Raw genomic sequence first — 20,837 nt, 5'->3', positions numbered from 1 at the left:
TGATTGTATGACTCTGAATAAATTAGCAACCTTTGAAGAGCTTATTTTAAAAAGCCAAACACAACTTTACCACCAGCATCCAGAAGTCTGTGACCCAGAGGGCTCCTGCAACCCAGACAGACTCTTGAACCACCAGCACAAAAGCAAATACTGTAGGTCAATTCACAGCCAAAAGATTCTGCTTCCCTGCCACACAAAGAAAAAGTGGAATTTAAACCACAACTTTGTTACCACCCATCTATTCTTGAAATGGTCGAGGATGGCATGGTGGAAGCCAACCTATAGAACAGTTCAGGGACTGAGTACTACTTTTTCTGCATCATGCAGCACTTACTGGAATCTGTATTACTTAACTTCAAACTCTTCAATAGAACTTTAAAATTCTATTCTCTGCACTCTTACGCATACCCTAAAATGTTGCACCAGATCCCTTCTAAGATTTACTTTGGCAAATCTTCCAACAACATTGCTGAAGTTGCTCCTTGGCTTGCAGCAACTCTTTTGTCATCTGAGTGTTTCTGAATCAAGACTCACCCCGTCCTATGTCAAGGATGCACAGCTGCAGAAATCACTTCTTGTATTTGAAGATTTTTTTGCATACAGTCACCTAAATATGACAGCCATAATGGTACCTATGCATGAAACATGACTGCAAACAGGGCTGGGATTATACCTCACTGCAAATATAAAGCCATTATCTTCATTTACCTTCTAGGTTCACTTAGCATCCTCACATATAGATCATTTCTGTGTGAAAATCTAAAAAGAAATATATTCTTCTAGAATTCAGATAGACTCACAAGGACTTCAAATGGCAAACTGTAAAATGAAAGTATAAAATCCTTTTCAGACTGGACAATTATACCAGAAGTTCACCAGCACAGGAGGCTGTGAACACTAATGTAATGAAGTTTTTCAAAACTAATTAAGACATTTTTTTAGAGAAGACAATCCATCAGCAGCTGTTAAACACAGTTTAATTCCTCCCTGGAACTGCCAGCCCAAAGGTCTCCTAGACTGGTGACTGCTACAAGGGTTTACCAGGAAGAGAACTTCACTGCTCCAGTTTTTCTATGCACCTGGGAGTGGTCTCATCAGAAGAGCTACCAAGCTAGACAGACCTCTAGTCTGACACAGAATAACTGCTCTTACTTCATTCACAAGATTGAAGATGACAAGAGACCAACCTGTTAATAAATCAGAGTTGAAATACACTCACACCAGCAAAAGAAATACTCTTAACATGACTGACTGCCTATCACATTCCACACTGCCTCCTCTGAACATCCTACAACACAGCCTTAATAATATTACCTATTCCCTGAAGTACCTCTTTGGATTCCAGTGTACCCAAAATGTGCTTGTGTACATTTATCACAAATGTAATACAGCACACAGAGTAGACAGTAGCACGGTGATAGACATTTGCAAGTGCCTGTGAAATCCCTTTGCAATTACATACCTGCTTCTATAGAATTAAACACAGCCAGCAAGGAAATAAGTAACAACAATAATAATAAACTCTTTCCAGAGTATTTTTAAGCATATATTCAAAATGTAATACTGTTCCATCCCCTGCTAGAGGATGGAAAAGCAGCACCCTCGAGGGTCCCTTACCTTTCCTTGAATGAGGGGAAGATTGGAAGGCTCAGGCTCCACTCCAACACAAAGGCCTCTGGAAAACTGACTGCAGGAGTTGCTTACTCCTCCTTTTCCCCGAACACTTGATGCCATCACATCCTGTATTTTCAGAACGAGATGCCCTCACAGAGCAGTAGAGCCCAGCCCAGCGCAGCTGCAGACAGGGGTGCCAGCGAGGCACTGCACACACCTATGGAGAGGTCCATGCTGACCAACACCTCCCTCTCCTCCCCACACTCCAGGTACTTGCCCACATCCCAGCCTGCCCCTTCCCCTCTGAGCTCCTCTCACCTCCAGCACGGTGGCGATGCCTGCGCCAATCTCTGCCCGCGCGTCATCGCCTCCTCGCCGAGCAGATTCAGGGAGACAAGCCCTGAGAGCCTCTCCTGCAGCAATGCTACCTCCACGGCAGCGACAAGCAACGGCCAACTAATAATGGACCGGTTGAGGGGCTGCCAGCTTCAGCAAACATGGCTGGAATTGTGTTTTTTGTTTAATTCAGGAAGCTTCCAGTTGAGCGTCGGTCATCTTGCTTGCCCCAAGCCCTGGACTGCAGTAGCCCAGAGCCCACACAGCACCCCAGGCACCAGCAGCTGTGCACAAAGACTTTCCACAAGGCCTTGGACTGTCAACTAAATGAAGCCGAAAGTAAGTTTGCCCATGCGTGCAGGCAGCACCTAAGGCACTGCAGAAGCTCCTGGAGCACAGACAATCGATAGTAAATACATCATAATCCCAAAGAGATTACTAAAAATTTGTTTAGTACATTACTGTGTCCACCCATTGTGTTTCCATCCAGTATTTGCAACACGCCAAGTGCAGCAGATCTGCCCGATGTAAACAGCTGCCCTAATCCACACTGTTCTATAGATCGTGTTTACCCAAAGCTGAATGATCATTTCAACCTTTGTTAATCTGATTGCATAACAAACCACAGCAGCCTGAAATAACCAAGCTGCTCTCTCCTGCACACATTAGTTGAAATCAGTCATTTCAGCACCCCGCTTCTTCTGAAAAACAGAACAGACCAGATCATGGAGAAAGAAGAACACAAACAAAGTACCCGGCCACTGCTTTCGCAGCCAACCACCACACACATCGCGGCACGCAGATGCCACGGGGCACATTCGCACCTGGAGCGGGCTGCGAGCTCAAGGCAAAGCAAAATGTTCTCAACCCCTGAGCTCCACTGCGCAACTGGAGCGCGTTCTGCTGGATCTCACTCACAGCTCGGGCGCAGGCTCGCAAGCAAACTATACAGCGCGGATTTCCAAAACACGAAATTGCACGTATATAAACAAAGGCTGTAATTTACATCGCAGATCCTATGAAAGCTTATCTAGCACATGACATCACACCCATAAATTACAACTTAAAGCACCTGTGCCAAACTGCTCCCACCCCAAAATGAAGATGATTAATATCATCTGCTCATCCATGCCCATGCCTCTTGGGAATAAACACACATGAACTACCTCCCAAGACAGAGTAGTATTTAAAGATTCTTCAGACAATGAGAAGATTTATAATTATTATTGCATTGCATCATCACAAAACCTTAAACAAATCAAGCTGCCTCATCATATGACACCTAAGATAATACAAGGTTAAACGGCATCAAGCAGTATCGGTTAACTTCGCTTGTACAGAAGGGCAAATACCCCCAGCCCCTGGGCACGGGGATGTTCAGCCTCACAGCTATTATTAAACAGCAAGTTAGACAAGCAAAATCAAAACACACGGATTTCTTTAACAGGCCCAGAATCAGAATTTTTCCTTTGAAATCCAACCAACCAGGGCGTAGGGAAAGTGAAGGGCAGGCAAATGGGGAACTGAATAAGGTGAGGGACGTGTTTCAGCATCCCTCAGCTTTAGTTCACTGGTCCGTGATCAGCTTGGGAGAAATCAAGAGGCGGTATCAGGAGCTAACATTACACTGCCTATTGATCACAGCCAGCTTTCCACAGCACACAACAGAATTCCTCCTCCGGACTGACGATACCCGAGGAGGCTGCCTTATGGCACAACTGGCAGACAAGACAGCCATCAGCCGACTCTCTAACCAAAACACGCCTGAATACCTTTGTAAGGCAAAACCAGCCAAGTATCTCTGCTCCAGGCATAGATATCTGCTCCTCCGAGTCGGCAGCTACCCACAAGTAATTGCTAATTATCGCAGTGCCCCCGCGCTCCGCCCGCGCCGGGGCACTGCCCCCGCAGCAGGCCCTGCACCGGGAACGGAGCGGCTCCGCCGGCCCTGTCCGCGCCAGCTGGGTCTGTGCCGTCTCCATCAGCTCTGCCCGCACCGAATTCCCATTTCTGCGCTTTATTACCAATCTGACATCACCCAGAGCAAGCACAGTCTGACATCTACAGTTAACTCGGTGATGGTGTAAGTGCCGCCCGGCGCACGAGCGCTCGGTGCTGCAATACGCTGCTGCCGAACATCGAAAAAGAACGTAGAATATACAGACACAGATATATCGACACACGGCTATAAGACAAAACCCGCCGGAGAGCGGCTCGCAGGGCTCGCTCCCGCCGCGGCCGTGGAGCCGCAGCCGAGCCCCCCCGGGCGCGACGGCCCCGGCCCGGCAGCGCCGGGGGACTCCGAGCCGCCCACCCGCAGCCATTTCCCCGCCGCGGCCGCGGGTCCGGCGCTCCCGGCGAGCCCGCTCCGCACAAAGCCCGCCGGGCCATGAATAAAACATCGCCCGGAGGCGGCGGCGAGGGGGGTCGGCGTACGAGAAATAAGGGAATGGAAGGGGGAGCGGCCCCGCGGAGGATGGGGGGGGGCTCCCCCCGGGCCCCTGACCCGCGCTGCCCCGGCCCCGGGCGCTCACCTCGGCAGCCACGCTCGGAGCGGCTCCCCCGGGCCGGAGCGGGCGGCGGGCGCGGGCGGCTGCGGCTCCCGGGCGGTGTGCGGCGGCGGGGAGCGGAGCGGAGCCGAGCCGAGCGGCCTCTCGGGGAGCGGGCGGGGCGGGGCGGGGCGGGCGCGGGGCCGTCACCGCGGGGAGGAGCCGCCCGCCCGCCCGCAGGGTCCCCGCGGGGTGCGGGAGTACCGGGCGTGCTCCTCCGCACACGGGTCTGGGGCACCGGGCGTGCTCCTCCGCACACGGGTCTGGGTACCGGGCGTGCTCATCCTTACACGGGTCTGGGGTACCGGGAGTGCTCATCCTGCACACAGACCCCGGGGTAACGGGAGTGCTCATCCTGCACACGGGTCTGGGGTACCGGGAGTGCTCATCCGCACGCGGGTCTGGGGTACCGGGAGTGCTCATCCTGCACACAGACCCCGGGGTACCGGGAGTGCTCCTCCGCACACGGGTCTGGGAGTACCGGGAGTGCTCATCCTGCACACAGACCCCGGGGTACCGGGAGTGCTCCTCCGCACACGGGTCTGGGGGTACCGGGAGTGCTCCTCCGCACACGGATCTGGGGGTACCGGCACTGCTCATCCCGCACTCGGATCCGCGGTGTCACAGGGGAGGGAGGCACCAAGCGCCCGGTGAGGTCACAAATGCACAAACGCATCTCATGGAATCGGTGGGGGTAGGAGGGACCTCTGGAGATGATGCAGTCCAACCCCTCACCAAGGCAGCGTCAGTCGGAGCAGGTGACACAGGTGGGTTTGGCATATTTCAGAGTTGGAGGCTCCACACCTTCCCTGGGCAGCTGTTCCAGGGTTCTGCTACCCTTCATGGAAAGTTCTTCCCCATGGAAGTGGAGGGTCAGCTCCAATCTCTGCTCCCTGTGCCCAGGGACAGGACCCGGGGAATGGCTAGAGCTGTGCTAGGGCAGGGTCAGGCTGGAGCTCAGGGAAAGGTTCTTCCCCAGAGGGTGCTGGCACTGCCCAGGCTCCCCAGGGAATGGGCACAGCCCTGAGGCTGCCAGAGCTCCAGGAGGGTTTGGGCAACGCTCCCAGGGATGCACAGGCTGGGATTGTTGGGGTGTCTGGGCAGGGCCAGAGGCTGGACTGGATGATCCTGAGGGTCCTTCCAACTTTGGATATTCCATGGTTCCATGTTTTTAAACTTCTTGTGTTTTACTTTTTGTCCATTGCTCCTTGTCCTGTCACTGAGCACCACTGAAAAGAGTCTGGCACCATCCTCTTGGCACCTGCCTCTGGGATATTTATGTGGATCTCAAACACAGCCCCCTGTGCCTTTGGTGCCCACTCAGCAGGGGGACAGCAGAGTGCTTCTCTTCCTTAGCATGGAAGTTGTTTTCCCAGGAATGCAATGACTATCAGCTCTATGGCACCATGCACCCAAACTTTCCCTGGAAGCCTGTGTTTTTCTGTTCACAGAGGCAGAGTTTTTCATGAAAACAACTGAAAAACTGGAGATGGAGGTGAGGCCTCTTTGAAGATTGGGTTATAAAAGCTGTCTCAGACTGTTCCTGCCAGGAGGTGCTACCACGTGAACTAGAAAGACTCCAGCAAGCCTACATCCTTTTCATCATTACAGTTTTAGTATCATCCAATAAACCAGGCAGATAAGTTTTCATCGAAGAACATTTTTCCTTCACCATGATGAAAATGTTGAAATAAATAACAGTTTGTTTGCCAAATCCTTGGCAAGATCCCATTTGAAGTAATTTCTACCTTCAGATTTCTAGCAATTAATTATTTTTCGCTGCACTGGAAATCACTACCAGAAAGGTGCACATAAACAACATCAAGACATTCCAGAAAAGGGAATATTTTCAGCTCTAGGTTGATAACTGTGAAGTTTGGCCAACTTTGTTTTTCTGCAGAGAGCCTGATACTGTTTCCAAAGAAACAGTGCTTTTACAGTGAAACATATATGATTGCTATGCCTCTGTAAACTGTGCTTCCAATAAAAATGCCCATAAAAGACCAGCAGGAAGCAAACATATTTTGTATAGCCTCCACAAACAAACCTTCCTGATGTTTTCCTGATGATGTGTGCAGCTAGTTAACATTCATAATAATTAATTACATGAAAATCCATTTCCTTATGCACAAATTTGTTTATGGAGTCTTTGTCTGCCACTCTCATGTCGTCAACAATATGTTTAAAATCAGAAAATAGTTATTTCCCTGATTTCTGGTGTTTGTTTTACTCATTTCTGAGATGAGACAGTGCATACTGGGGAGTTATTTTTAGAAGCTGAAAAATGATAAACAGTGTAAACAATTTCTGATATCTAGGACAATTTTGGTACTAAGAGTACCATCAGCTGGGCCTTGTGCTCTGTCCCTGCCTAGTGATGCTCAAACCAGATACTAGTTTATTAACTCACAAATAAATTACGTGTTTAATATCAAACCCAAGTGCTGGGGGTTGTTCCAGCAAGAGGAGGACAAATTTCATCCTGACTTTTTTGTACATGAGAACAGAAATTGGCTTTCCTTCTTCAGTTCTCCTGCTGCTGTTGGAATGAATTGACTTGGATCTGGGAGAGTCGTGGACTGAAAGTAACCAGAGACAAATATTTGCAAAGATGAAATTATCATTATTTTATAATAATAAGCCACTCAAAACTCTTGGAAAGAGGAAAGATGAGGATATATGTGAGTATGGAAAGTCAATGGCTTGTACCTGGTTGTCTTCTTTTGAAAGCAGCTCCACCTCTGTGCCAAAAGAAAAGAAAAAGCCCCTGAAGATAGCAGGTAAAACAGTGGTGTAGAAACACCAGTTTGGCCTATTTATGAGAGAAAAAAGATTTGGCTTTCATCACAGTACTGCAGTGTAATCAGTGTGTGCATGCCTCACATGTTCCCTCAGTCATATCAATACAGCAATGCTAATGAGACTCTGTCTGTCTTCCCCTAAAAATGGGAATGCAGTTCATTGTTTATGCCAAAAGTATGTATATTGTACTTGTGTCCTACTTGTTATGGGTGAAAAATAGACCATTACTTGGATCAGGTAGCTGCTATCAGCACAACTGTCTATGTTTCAAGCTGAAAACTGTTTCAAATGCCTAAGTTACCCTGTTTTATTTTCTGAAAGGCACTGATGATTTCCTGATACTTCAGTGAAGCTCTTCACTTCAGAAATGGAAAAAATGAGAGCAGTCATGGCTCACCTTATAGAGGAAAAACTGAAACTGCTGCACATTTTTCCCAATTAACAGGAGTTCAGAAGGAAAACTAAAATGCTGCACAAGCTGCTGCCAGAAACAGTTTAAGGATTTTTATTAATTGTTATCACCTCGACCCTGGCTAAAGTAAACCCCACAAAGACAAATGCATTTTCCCTTCAAGTATTGTAGTCCCAAAACATTGAACTATTTCCTAACTGTGTTGATAGTCAAAGATTTTTGTGAACACAGTCCCCGGGGTTGGAAAGTACGGTCACTGTGCAGGGACTCTGGCTGCCAGGGTGAGGTGGCTATTGCTCCGTCCCCAAGGACTGTGGAGAAGCCCAGTCAGGCTCACGTGGACCACATTGCTGTTGCTGCTGGAGAGAGAATAAAGGGCACAGAAAGGCATGAGCCCTGCAGATGCAGCTTCCTCCCACGGATTTTGCATGTTCTATAAGATTTTAAGATGTCAGGATTTTACAGGATGCCAAAGTTGTTGAGGTGAGTTTGATGCTGCAAACCAACAAGCTGCTCTTTGAGCTGTTCTGCTGCTCGACAAGCGACACAGGAACAGACATGTGAACTTCCCAGCTCCTTTTTAATGGTGTGTTAACATCAAAGACTAGCTTTACATATTTTAAAGACTACAAATTAGCAGGCATTTGTTTTGCACAGTCTGGCCCTGCTTGTTGCATTCACTGTCGTTATTAAAATGGAAATGGATGTTAATCTGCAATACAGAAAAACATGGATTGCAAATCCTGGGCATATAAGAGAATGCATTTTAACCAATAAATAATTATGTCTGAATAAATAATGCCCTTGGAAGTAGAAACTGCTCTCATTCACCCTGCCAGCACTGCACCTGTTCAGAGGGTAAAAAGGAGAATGAAATTTTTAAAAGAGTCAAAGATTATTCTGCGTCACTTAACGCTGCATAATTCTCCAGAGTTTTCTGTTTCACAACTTCATCATCACACAGCAGGGCCTACATCAAAACCCTGGGACACAAAGCAAGCCCAGCTGTAGGAGAAAGCTACAGATACACCTGGGAATTTTCAGGCAATCTTTACTGATCCCAGTTCTGTGTGCAGTGCTTGTTTATTTACTCTGCAGATTCAATTATTGTGTTTATATCTGAGCTTGCAATTAGGAAAGATAAGACAAAATAGGTAGATAAACCCTCCAATAAACCACCCACATTTTGGAAGCTGTATAAACAAGAAGAAAAGGTCGGTGGCAGAGCATCCAATCCTGAGGTCCTAATTCCAGATTAACAATTTAGCAAAACTGTCTGTTAATTTCAGGCAAGGGCTGAGAGAGGAAAGGCTAAGCAGGAACTTTAATTGTCAATTGTTGAACATTTGGATGCAGCACAGATACTGCCAAAGCCAGTACATTGGGGTTTGAGCCTGAAGAATGCTTCATGCTGGGACTGGAATCACAGGCCATGTACCTGTGCTAGAATAAGATAAGTCAGTGAAGATCACAGAATCACAGAGTCATGCAATACCCTGAGATGGAAGGGGCCCACCGGGATCATCAAATCTAACTCCTAAGATCGACTTTTATTTGTGTGCCTGAAGGTCCAGTTCACCAGAACCCGTCCCCCTTTTATTATGCCACTTCTCTAAACAGACAATATATGGTCTGAAAACTCAGGGAAGGAGTGGAAAGTGAGGATTGGGTGCTGTGGTCCTGTTCAAGTCACCAGCAGAAGGCCCCTCTGGCCTTCAAGGTGCAGAATTGGACCCAAAGCACAGGCTGAGTTCTGCTCGTTACTGAGCTAGCACCAAAAAAGCCAAGAACATTTTCTTCTAGGCTGCACGTTTGTTTCTCAGTACCAGTTAGGCTTGCAGAACTTTCTCTTTAAGCATCTTATGCTTTAACATAGCTCATTCTGACACTAAATTATACAGAGAACACTTGTGTGAGCTGTTCTACCTCCTCCTGGGGAAAGGTGCACGTCTCATTTTGGGAGGGACACTGCTCACTGGTGATTTCTTCTCTGGCACAGATGTTTGCAAAGCACAGAACCACTCCCACTCCTCACCTCCCTCAGGAATATACACAATTTTAAGTTAAAGCCTAGTTTTAAGTTAGTGTTTTAAGAGACAAAAAGAGAACCTGTCCCAATAACAACAGCAGTTTACTTGTTGTGATAATATCTCAACTGTATCTCCTACATTAAGAGATAAACACTGTTAAATTTTATGTAAATCAGTCTTTCAGGGACCCATAAAAACACTGCTTGCAAGAACATAAAGCAAAAACAGGTGACTATAACAGGAATGAAGAATTGGAGGATTTTTAAATGTATTTTATGGACAAAAAAAAAAAAAACCCAAACAAACAAAAAACCAATAAACAACATTCTAAGTTCATAACTAGTTGAAGGATGGCTTCAAGCAGTAGAACTAACATGGATGAAATCATTTGTGCTCTACTGTGTGCCTTGTGCAAACTTAAACCTGTACACAGCTTTTATCAGATCAAGTCTCAGGTCTCAACATCTCAGGCTGGCAAACAGGGATTCAATAAGTAGCCTAAAGCCCAGAGTGGGCTGAGAAGAAAAGCTACGAGCCATGGCTGAGTCCATGTTCTAACTGCTGGCACAACTTCCTCCTTTTCATGCACAGGAAATGGGCATTAAAAAGAAATATATAATTGGGTTTTCCTGCATCCCTTTCCTTATCAGAAAGGAGAACACACTGACTTGAGAACACTGCTGTCTGTATGGAATTCAAGGTCTATTTCCTTGTGCACCAATGTGTGTTATTCCCTTTTAATTTCCAAGCTGAGGAAATAAAGAAAAAATATTCTTGTCATTATGCTGCTATTATGGTAGAGAATTTAATTGCATTCAAATCAAGGCAAAGTTATGATTCCCTTAGAAACTGTAACTTGGTCCAAAACACTGAGCTCTTCTGGAGCAATTGTTGCTGCACACCTTTAGAGAAAACATTAAGCTGACAGGAAGTGTGTGTTATGGTTCATAAGGGAACTATTACATGGAATTTCCCAACTTGTTAGGATATGTGATTAATGACAAATGCACTTTCATCATAGCTTTTACATATAGGTGGTGATACAGAGCTGTGGGTTAGGATTTGCCTGCCTTCTCCTGTGCTGCAGCAACTCCACCATGGATCTCTTTAGAGTCACTGAGGGGAAATAAGGACCTCCAAAGGCTGGTTGGTGTTGAAATGAAGTGAATGACCTTCCAGAGGCTCGTGTTTTGCTGGGATAACTGGCACGAGCACAGGCACCTACGTCCTGATGTCTAAGCCATGTCAGGTGAATCCACCCTTGGGCAATTTGATGGTGTTTAGGAAGACAATCATTTGCTCATCATTTTTGGGAGCTTCCTCTCAATAAACATATCAAAAGCCTTGCCTGTCTTTCTTTCCTACGTTTGCAGCGTCTATCTATCCTTCTTCCTCCTTGTCATTTTCAACTTGCAGATCTGTGAAAATGCTCCCACTTCAGCAGTATCTACTGAAAAAAAAGGGTTTTCAGTTCGTTATCAAAACAAACTCCCTTGCTCCCTAGGCTGCTCAAAAGGTTCTGTCTGTGAGGAAGAAGGAAAAAGTTAGTAGAAAAAAGGATGTTCCTTAAAAAAAGGCAGGAATGGTATTGCCAGCAGTTTTGTCTGAATCGTCTCTGTAGGTTAGACACAGAGAGGGGAACTGGGATGGCAATAGGAGACATTAAAAAACAAGTCTTCCACAAAGTCATAATAAAAACTCAAGGTGATTTAAAGTTGCAAATCACTTAGGAGTTCATTCCAGGTAATTTTAGTTGGTTTGGGGACAAGTCAGAATAAGTGAATAACAGAAACGCGTTAATATATGACACATTGTTTGGGTGTTATTTATGCATGTTTAAACAGAATGAAAAAATGCACTTTCCATTATAATGTCTGGGCAATGGGGACCATTATGGACCTAGAAATTCAGATTCAATGTCCAGTTCAAAGATTTATACATCCCAGTGAGAGGCTATAGAGAGGCTGTTTTGTTAAAAATGATATGAAAACATTCTGGCCACTCTCAAACCAGTGAAGGGCAGTAGCAATATGCAGTTCTGTGCTGTTATCACAAAATTCAACTATATTTCTTTTTTTGAAGTCCAAAGACCTCTGTGAAGTGGGGTCCTCTCACCAGCTTCTTCTGTTGCTGAACAATAAGGAGAGAGGAGGGTAAAGCCAGGACAGGTTCACAGGATGATGTGGAGAAGGCTGAACATCTTGCCCAGCCCTCCCTGAGTCTGCTTTGGTACAACCTGCCTCTGAAGAACTGCACAGAAAATCCACTGGTGTTCCTTATCCCTGAGCAGGGTCCCAAATGGATTGAGTGAGGTGCCAGACTCCTGTCACCCCTTGAGAAAACATCTCTGCAAGGAGGAGAGATGCAAGTTTGCCTGTGGGGCAAATGGTGCTTTTCATGGCAAACAGACAATGGATACCCAGGAGAAAGTCAGTCACCAGTGACCGTGGGGACTGGAAGGGAATCTGGCTTTAGGAATAAAAGAGAGAAACGTTTCCTCCACAGTCTGAGCCTGTGACAGTCCATGTTAATTGTAGTTTTACAAAACCAGCTGAGGGTCACTAACAACTTCCCTAAATTGCTGAGCCACAGCAGAGGCAGGAGTTGGGCACATGACTGTGTATTAATGCCCACCCAGGTGATCCAGCTAAATATAGAGATAATGCAGCCTTTTCTGTGTGAGGGTAAGAGATGAAAGTCTCACCAACAGTGCTACAGGAGAAGAAAGGAAAGCTGCAGCCTTTCTGCATCAGCTCCAACAGCATCTGCAGTGTGCTGCTGCTGGGATGGGGTGCTTCAGGCTTCAAAAATTATGGAGGTATCTGCCCTAAGGTTACTCTTGCCCTGGGAGTCTGAAGAAACTGTAAGCCAAACTAAAGGTTAACCTGCCTCCAAGGACTGTGGCAGTGTCATTTTTTACGGGTATGCTACATCTGAGACCATGCAAACATCTGTTACTGGTTTGTTGTTTGTTTTGAATGTGTGTGTGTGATTTTTAGAGAGGGAAAGAACTGCCAGTCTCTGGAGCTCGCTGTGACTCAGAGGCCCAGGTGCCATGCCAAAGAAAAATGGGATTGAACCACATTAAAAGAAAATACTTTAAAGATCCTTAAACAAGTCTCTGCCACTGTTCAGAGGTGGACCACTTCATCTGGCTTCTAGAAACCCTTGGTTTTCATCATCCATGCAATGGTAAAGGGAGATTTCCCAACTTTGCACAACTATGGTAGGGAAATGCAAAGTGTTATTTCCTCCCTTAGTGGCCTTGGGGCTGTGCTTGCCTCTGTGACCTGCTGTTGGCATTGCAGAGTGTGGAGTAAACCTGAACCAACAGCTCATGCTATTTGTGACTTCTGCTCTCAACCAAAAAGGGGAAGGCAGGTCTCAGTACCGTGTCTGTCCAGCAAAGCTTTTCACAAATGGAAGAACACTGTTCCATCAGCTATGTTGGAAACCTTTCTCATAGTTCCTTGTGCATCTCTTTTCCCCAGATGTGTCTCAGTCGTGTGCAAAGCCTGATTAAATCTTAAGTGTAAAGATTAGCTGAAAACACGGGGTCTAAAGGCATCTGTCAGCAGTGGCCATGGCTTTTGATAGGTGTCAGTCTGCCCTCAAACATCTTCCTTAGGCTGGCCTACTCCATGTCAGGCTTTGAGGCGTCTGGATGAGCAGGACCTCCTATTTCATTAGTTCATTTAATGTGCAGAATGTGCAGGAATAAGCTTTACCTATTTGTACTCTTTTAGCAGACACCATGCTTGTGACTTTAGCTGGTGATGGAGCAGTTAAATGAAGGAAAAAACAGAGTAACTAAGAGATTGAGCACATCCCAGTTATCAAAAAGCAGAGGATTACTGTTTTTCTGCTTTTGTTTCAATGAGGCTCCTAAATGTCCTAACACACATCCCAGTAGTTGTGGAATGAGACTATTTGATTCATCTCTGCAACCACCTGCGCTCCTGTACTTCCTTTTGGAAAGTAACTGCCCCCATTAATCTTATTCCATTTAACTGGATTAAGTGTTATCTACATTTTGTATACTGTGACCAGACAGGAGCCTTCACACTATGCATAATCTTGTTATGTATTTGTGTGTGCAGCCAGAGAAGCACTGGAGGAGGTTCAGCCTCGCCCAACTCCGTGGTGTTGGACAGGGAGGAAATGAGCCCAATGACTTCTGAGACTGCATGGGAATACACCAAATGTCATGTTTCTATGGTTCAAAATAGCATTAAATCTCCTTTGAATGGGACTCACCATTTCCAAAATAAAAGGAGCCCGTTCTTCCCTCGGCGTGGTGGGGGCCAGCACTGACGTCCCACCTGGGCACGTACTGGGTTTGTGGGGACACAGCGTCACTTTAGCCACTCAATTTCCATTGAAGCAGCAATCAACTCTTCTTGGTTCCCTCCCCAATGGTGCAAAGCTGTACTTGGCTGTCTTTGAAGAGGACTTTAAGGATACAAATCCCAAGCATTATGATTTGTTTCAACATGCATGTCCTGCTAGTAAAGAGCTGTGTAAAACCCAGTGCTGCTCTCAGCCAAAAGGGTATGAGGAACAATGCAAATGATTCAGAAATGTGAGTGGTGCAGAGCCCATAAAACACAGCAGATGTAAATAAGGCCAACAAAAGAAAGTCTGCATTCTACAAAGCTGTATTACAAAAGACTCTCATAACAATAGTTGCAGAATATAATTTGTATTGTAGGAGAAGCCCGAAGCCCCCAGTATCCTCTCCGGCAAAAAAAAAAAAAAGTATGTAAATCACAAAAATCTTTTCCAAGATGCTCTAAAAATACATAAATCTTGCAGGCAAGGAGATGAGTTAGAGACTGGTACACAATTTGCCCTGCAGCCAGCCAGGAAAGTCGATCTGCTGCTAAAAGAGAAACGATTTTCCTAGATTTATAGACTGTAAATATTTTATTTACTCTGCAAAGAAGGAGTCCAAAGAATGTATACAAAGGGTGTGCAAGGCTGTGTCCTCTTTGGTTTGGTGTGGCTGTGAAAATAAATTGAAGCATTACTGGAAGCCAAGGGAGTTCAGGTGTCCTTTGGTCCCATTCTCCACAGGGAGGAACAGGAGATTCCTCAGGCACATCCATCCTGTGTGAGTGTCCCTCACACACCTGTGACTGCAGGAGGAGTTGTTCAGGCCTTACTCTGAGCTGAGAAAATACAGATGAAACATGAATACAGAGCATTCTGGAATAATTTCCAATGCACGAGCTTGTGTCCAGCATAAGCTGAGAGCTCTTTCTGCTTTTAGCTTTCCTGCAGCTGGGTCTGAGTTAGCTGTGACAGAGCACATCCTCTCCATTGCTCTGTACCCTCCAGGCTGTGCCTGGGGGTAATGAACAGGGGCTGCTCTGTGCGTTCTCCAAGTCTCATTAGAGGTAGCACTAATATTTACCTGTTTGCATTTCAAATGAGAGAGAGTCTATTTAACACCATCAGCAATTTGGTCAATATTGACAGGTGGAGAGCTGGATGATGTTTTCATTAACTTCAACGCTCTACAGCCCTGTGGATTTCCCCAGGAGATTGTTTTCTGTGAGTGTGACCAGAGTGTGACCAAGGCTGTGGAAGAAGGGCACTTATAGGGCTGTCTACTAAAATCTCAGGGTGTTTCCTGAATGATGCTAAAAGGCCTTCCAAGCTTTATTCTCCATCACTGTTGCTTCTGTCCCAAAAAACAGATATCTGTGCTTGGTCCATTAAGCATCTTCTCTTCCTCCTCCTCCTCTATGGGCTCAGGTTGAGCCCCACAAATCCTCAGCTCCACATGGAGAACTCCATTTTTGTCCTTTTCCTGCCACACCGCCCCTGTCTGTGGTACAGTTGATACTTATCCTTCAGCATGTGTGTTATAATATTGATGTGGCTGTAATTCTCCATTCCTAGGGTGTGCTTAGCTGGGAAGAGGAATACAGTGGATTTCTTTATTCACGGATAGCCCTGTGAAAGCACATTATAGATTACGCTGATTGCACTGCAGTTTCCAGTGGCAGTCATCACAGTATTCTGTAGACAGAAGTGGATTTGTTCTCAGAATTGGTCCAAGGAAGGAAAGTGTCCTGATTCCCATGCTAGAGATGGAAAAGCTAAGGCAGAAAAGCAAGATGACTTGCTCGAGGAGTCGTCTGTGGAGGCAGAGTGGGAGTGGAAATCCCATCTGCCAAAGAAGGAATTAATCCAGACTACAGGAAATGTGGGAGATGACTCAGCTGCAGATGATAAGAAGGTTGAAATGCAAGTGAAAGCTGGCCTGAAATCTGGATCAATGTAACAGAGAGGAACTGCATTTTTGAAATGATGCAGAAGAAAGCCCCTGTACATGTGCAGCTGAAGGGGAAACCAGTGCCTGGGCTGGGCCTGGGTTTATCAGTCAGAAAACAGAGACTGTGAACTGCAAAGTCATCTCCACTTGGCTGGAGCCCTGCTGGGCAGCAGGCTAGGAGCAGAGCTGCCTGCACACAGAGAGGCTGATTTCCAGCCTCTGAGCAAAACACCCTCCCTGGATCAATAGTTCTGTTCACAGCAGAGCTTGCTAGACAGGGTCACAAGAAAGAAGTTGTTCTTCTACTACTGAAAATTCTCCATTTCTAGCCAGTAACCATTGCCATTTTCTGTCTGTTGTATGTTACTGGGCTTAAGTTCATGTTACTTCACATATTTTAATATTTTCTATCTTTAAAAGTCATAGCAAAATAGTTCTCTGTCATGCTCCTAAACGTTTTTGTCATTCAGGTTTTTTGCATAGTGGCAGAGATTTAGGTGAAATCTAAAATTATAGAAACAAAGTATTCATATGAATTTCAGAAAGTTTATGTACACTGGACCAAATCTGTCACTTTTCAAATATTTCCCAGGCAAACAATTCCCAGGAAGATTATTTGAACTCTTAATTCCAATCTTTGTATTCAACCACCAAAAAACAAAACCACTTTGTATTCAACCACCAAAACCAAAACCACTTTGACCTCTGCATCATCTGATGCTCCTACTCAATTCTTTGATAATTCACAGAATTCACATCACGACTGGGTTGGAAGAGACCTTAAAGATCATCGAGTCCAACCCATGCCCCAACACCTCAACTAAAGCATGGCATCGAGTGCCACATCCAGGCTTTGTTTAAACAGATCCAGGGATGGTGACTCCACCACCTCCCCAGGCAGACCATTCCAGAACTTTATCACCCTTTCTGTAAAAAACTTCTTCCTAATATCCAACCTATATTTCCCTTGATGCAGCTTGAGACTGTGTCCTCTGCTTCTGTAATCCACACTGATGCCATGAAAGACATCATAGTGAACAGCATAGTGAAAAAACTAGAGAAAAACACAAAGTAGTGAAAAACACAAAGTAGTGAAAAAACTTTATTCCTAAAATAAAGAAAAACTGTGTCTTAAGCACAGGATGAAAATTTCCTGTCAGCAATGACTTAGTTCAGCAACTGTTATCTCGCTGGCGTCAGGATTTCTTAATGAAGAAATATTGCACGGTGTGAGGAAAACTCCAGGCTTGGATCACCCAGCACTGGAAGAACTTACCCATGCCTTCCTTCCAGCTGCTGGCAGAGCAAACACCTTGGTGCAGAGCAGTGCCCAAAGGAGCAGGGACTCCACAGGAATGAGTAGAGCCCGGTGAAATGCGAGCAGGCGCGTTTTCCCTGCGGAGACTTCCGACAGCTCCTGTCCCCACGTGGGCTACAGGCTGTGAGCAGAGCTGCTTCCACAGCAGCTCCTCTGAGTTGCAGAGAGCAGAACACGAGGCAAATGTGAATCCTCAGGGCAGGGCACCTCAGGCAGCTGAGTCTGAAAGCAGCTACAGCTCACTTGCAGGGAAGGTTGGTGGATTGGCTCGGGCAGCTCCATTGCCAGCCTTGCAGCAGATGGACTCTCAGTTGTGTCCGTGGTGTGAGGTGGCTGCCTGTGTTTCTGCAGCTCCTGCTTGTGCACCCTTGGGGATGCAATGTGCTGCTGCTTCTTTATCTCAGCTGAAAGGGAAAACAAGGAAGTCTTGCCTCCCATGGCCCCAGGATGCTGCATCTCCTCTGAGCCAGACCAGAAGTGTCCCGAGCTCCCCCTGTTATTGTCCACTGCCATCTCTTGTGCACTGCCCAAGGATTAAATGTGCTAAGGAAACATAGTGAAGCAACTGTCCTTCCTGGGATCCACACCTTCCTGACAGAGGCATTTGCTGATTTCATTAGCAGAAATAACCTTTCCCTTCTGATAGTTAGTTTTAATTTACCTCATCTCTGCCACAGAATTTCTTCTGGACGCCAGTGAGGGGTGAAAGAAACTTCTAGAAATAAAGACCCAATAAAATAGAAATAAAATGTAATTCTAAAGGATGTAGTATTTTAGAAGAAAGGCATCCTTCAAAGCAGTCCAGTAGGGAACATGATGCCTTCGAAGCTGGCAAGTGCCCAAGCCAGCTTCAGTGTTTAGATAATTGAACATCCTTCTTTGGAACCTGACTGTGGGAGAAACTGATGCAAAGATAAAAATTTCATTTGCAAAGAAGAGAAGAACTGGCAGAGTCATACACATATTGAGACCTGAAGAGAGAATTTCTTCATGAAATTACACATTGAGCTGGCTTTATTGCTGCAGCGTTGGAAGTCTTGAATGATGTTGTAAATGGCCTGGTATATTTGCAGTCCCTCACTGGTCAGGCACTGCCCAGGCTCCCCAGGGAATGGGCACGGCCCCGAGGCTGCCAGAGCTCCAGGAGGGTTTGGACAACGCTCCCAGGGATGCACAGGGTGGGATTGTTGGGGTGTCTGGGCAGGGCCAGGGGTTGGACTCTGTGATCCCTGTGGGTCCCTTCCAACTGGGGATATTCAATGATTCTATTACTAAACCACCTATTGGGTTGATGCCAAGTCTGTCACCAAAATTAAACATTTTAATACAATTTACTTCCTTTAGTCCTTAGGGCCACAACACCACTTTTATCCTGAGTCATTGCTAGCAGAGCCTGCCCTAGGTTTAAGAGCAGCTGCAATAAATTTTTGACTGGATCAAGTCAAAACCCTGTCCTTTCCTGAGGTGAGCTGAGGTGTAATTCCCACCTCTTTGCAGTGACCAAGGCTGAAGAGCCAGCTTGGGATGAGTGCTGGGCAGGTGATGGACCCTCATCAGAGGGACAGTGCTGGTGATGGTCTCCCTGCCTGGTTTGAACAGCCACACTAGAAAGCTTTGCCTTGTCTCTGCTTGCAATCAGTGGAGCCCAGTTCATGTCTGGCCCAGCCCAGCCCAGCTGTGCTGTCTGGAGGAGAGGGGTTTTTTAGCATTCTCCTGAGGCCCTGGAGCTGGATGCATGGAAGCATAAACCCCCCCAAGGGACACAGTCACCTTGCATCAGGAGAAAAGCTGGTGGCAGCAGCCTCCCTGTGAGGATGGGGCAGGAGCTCTGCTCTCCAGACAGGCACAGTCCCACAGGAGTGAGCCATGGAAGGATGGAGAAGTCAGTGAAAACTGAGGAGAATTTTTAGGTGTCGCATGGAATGAAGTAAGGGAGATGAGAATTAGCTTAATAATTGGTTAATTATTCATTTTCAAAACAAAAACCCTGTGGATTCAGTCCTCAGCCCTCGCTGTGTTTCCATACAGAACCAGAAGTTTCTCTGGTGACAGTCTGGAGAAGCCTGTACAGAACCACACGTGTGGTGAGGTTGGCTCCTGAGGAACCCACCAGCTATCACTTTTTAGTCCAATGCTGCAGCAATTCCTCGCCAGGAAGAGGAGAAAATGCCCATATAAGTGTGCGAAATGCCCATTTGCTAGTAATTTCATGTTCTGAAGCTCAGCTTATTCATAGAAGGATCATCTGAGGGTTGAAGGGAAAATGCAACTGGTAGCCTGCAATGGCAATGGCACCTCCCTGAAACTCCAGGTGGGATTTTTGCTTTCTGAGAGCAAAACCACACCAGAGTTATGACCTTGTGAGAAGCTGAGTGAAAGCAGACCCAGCCATCAACTCTGATCTGAGAAGGAAGTGTGTGGAAGGTCACAGCAGGAAAACACTAGACAAATTCAAAATACACACAGTCTAACTTTAAAGGTAAAGGAGAAAACTCCTTTGGGGCAAATGAGAAGAGATTTCTTCTCCAGAAAGAAATCTCTTGAAGAAAATCTTTTCTTCACAGGAAACAGCTGGTATATTAGGGGGAATATATTTAAAGTAGCTTTATGTTATTTAATCTTATTCATTAACATCTCTTCTTAAAAGGCAAAGTCGCATAGATAGAGAACCAGGGAAGTGATCAGATTTTATGATCAGCCCTGAAAAAAAGGCAGAGAATAATAGAAGAACTGTGGAAAGAGAAGGAACAGTTTGCCACATTGTACATAGGCAGAGCCTTGTACCATGGGTGCAGGATGTTCATCTTTGTTCTGGTTTGTGTGTATATTATTGTTGCATTTCCAAACTTCCTATCTGATAGCATGGGAAGAAATATGTATTCTAGACAGATACCTCAACGAAGCACAGATTTGTTTTGTGGAAAGCCGGATGTTTTCAATGACATGTAGGAATGCTGAAGTTAAAAACCATTAAAATAGCTACAGCTTGTGGTGCATGTTAACACAGAGGGAGCCTACTTGAGAACACCATGCAAAGAGCTGCACTTCTTCCACTGTGTTGGAAATTATTGCCTGGTTTTTCTTGTTAAATGAAAAATGTGCTACATTAAAGATTTGCTTTAGCATAGTATTTTATTTTGCCCATTTAAAAAAGTGAAGAATAAAATCTTTCATTTTCAACGAAAATTTCAGATTTTTGAAATCTGAATCGTCCTTGTTACTCCACATCACATTTGGAAGATGTGATTGGGATTTGGAGTGGGGAAAGGATTGTTCAAAGCTCCTCCACAATGCCATGATTAACTAAAAAAAAGTATTTTAAACATCTCATTGAAATAATATGTATTCCTGATTTAACTCTCAAATTTCTATGCATTTACCCATGAGAAGATAGCCCTGTATGTGCTCCTGCTGCAATGTTTAGCTCCTGCCAAAGGAGCCTTCTGGAAGGCAGCTGGAACTGTGTCATTTTCTGTAATTGATTATTTTAAAT

At 45.6% G+C, this 20,837-nt stretch overlaps 1 protein-coding gene and 1 long non-coding RNA gene across 4 annotated transcripts in view; one reads left to right on the top strand and one right to left on the bottom strand.

Moving 5' to 3' along the window:
- C9H1orf21 (chromosome 9 C1orf21 homolog) overlaps positions 1 to 4,775 on the bottom strand; it is a 105,687-nt gene extending 100,912 nt beyond the window's left edge. The window contains exon 1 of one of the 3 annotated variants that reach the window (XM_053951146.1): positions 4,485 to 4,775. The gene's annotated coding sequence lies outside the window, so the exon portion shown is untranslated. The remainder of the gene's footprint in view (positions 1 to 4,484) is intronic. The other 2 variants (XM_053951147.1, XM_053951148.1) reach the window with 2 other exon arrangements.
- A 298-nt stretch (positions 4,776 to 5,073) lies between these two features.
- Positions 5,074 to 6,149, top strand: LOC128792611 (uncharacterized). The gene is made up of 2 exons (XR_008432469.1): positions 5,074 to 5,266; positions 5,951 to 6,149. It is a non-coding gene; the product is annotated as an uncharacterized LOC128792611 (long non-coding RNA).
- The last annotated feature ends 14,688 nt before the right edge of the window (positions 6,150 to 20,837 follow it).

This window comes from Vidua chalybeata, chromosome 9, assembly GCF_026979565.1.
Source record: "Vidua chalybeata isolate OUT-0048 chromosome 9, bVidCha1 merged haplotype, whole genome shotgun sequence".
Taxonomy (NCBI): Eukaryota; Metazoa; Chordata; class Aves; order Passeriformes; family Viduidae; genus Vidua; species Vidua chalybeata.
Note: the sequence above shows the minus strand (reverse complement) of the source record. Positions and strands in the feature narration are given on the sequence as shown.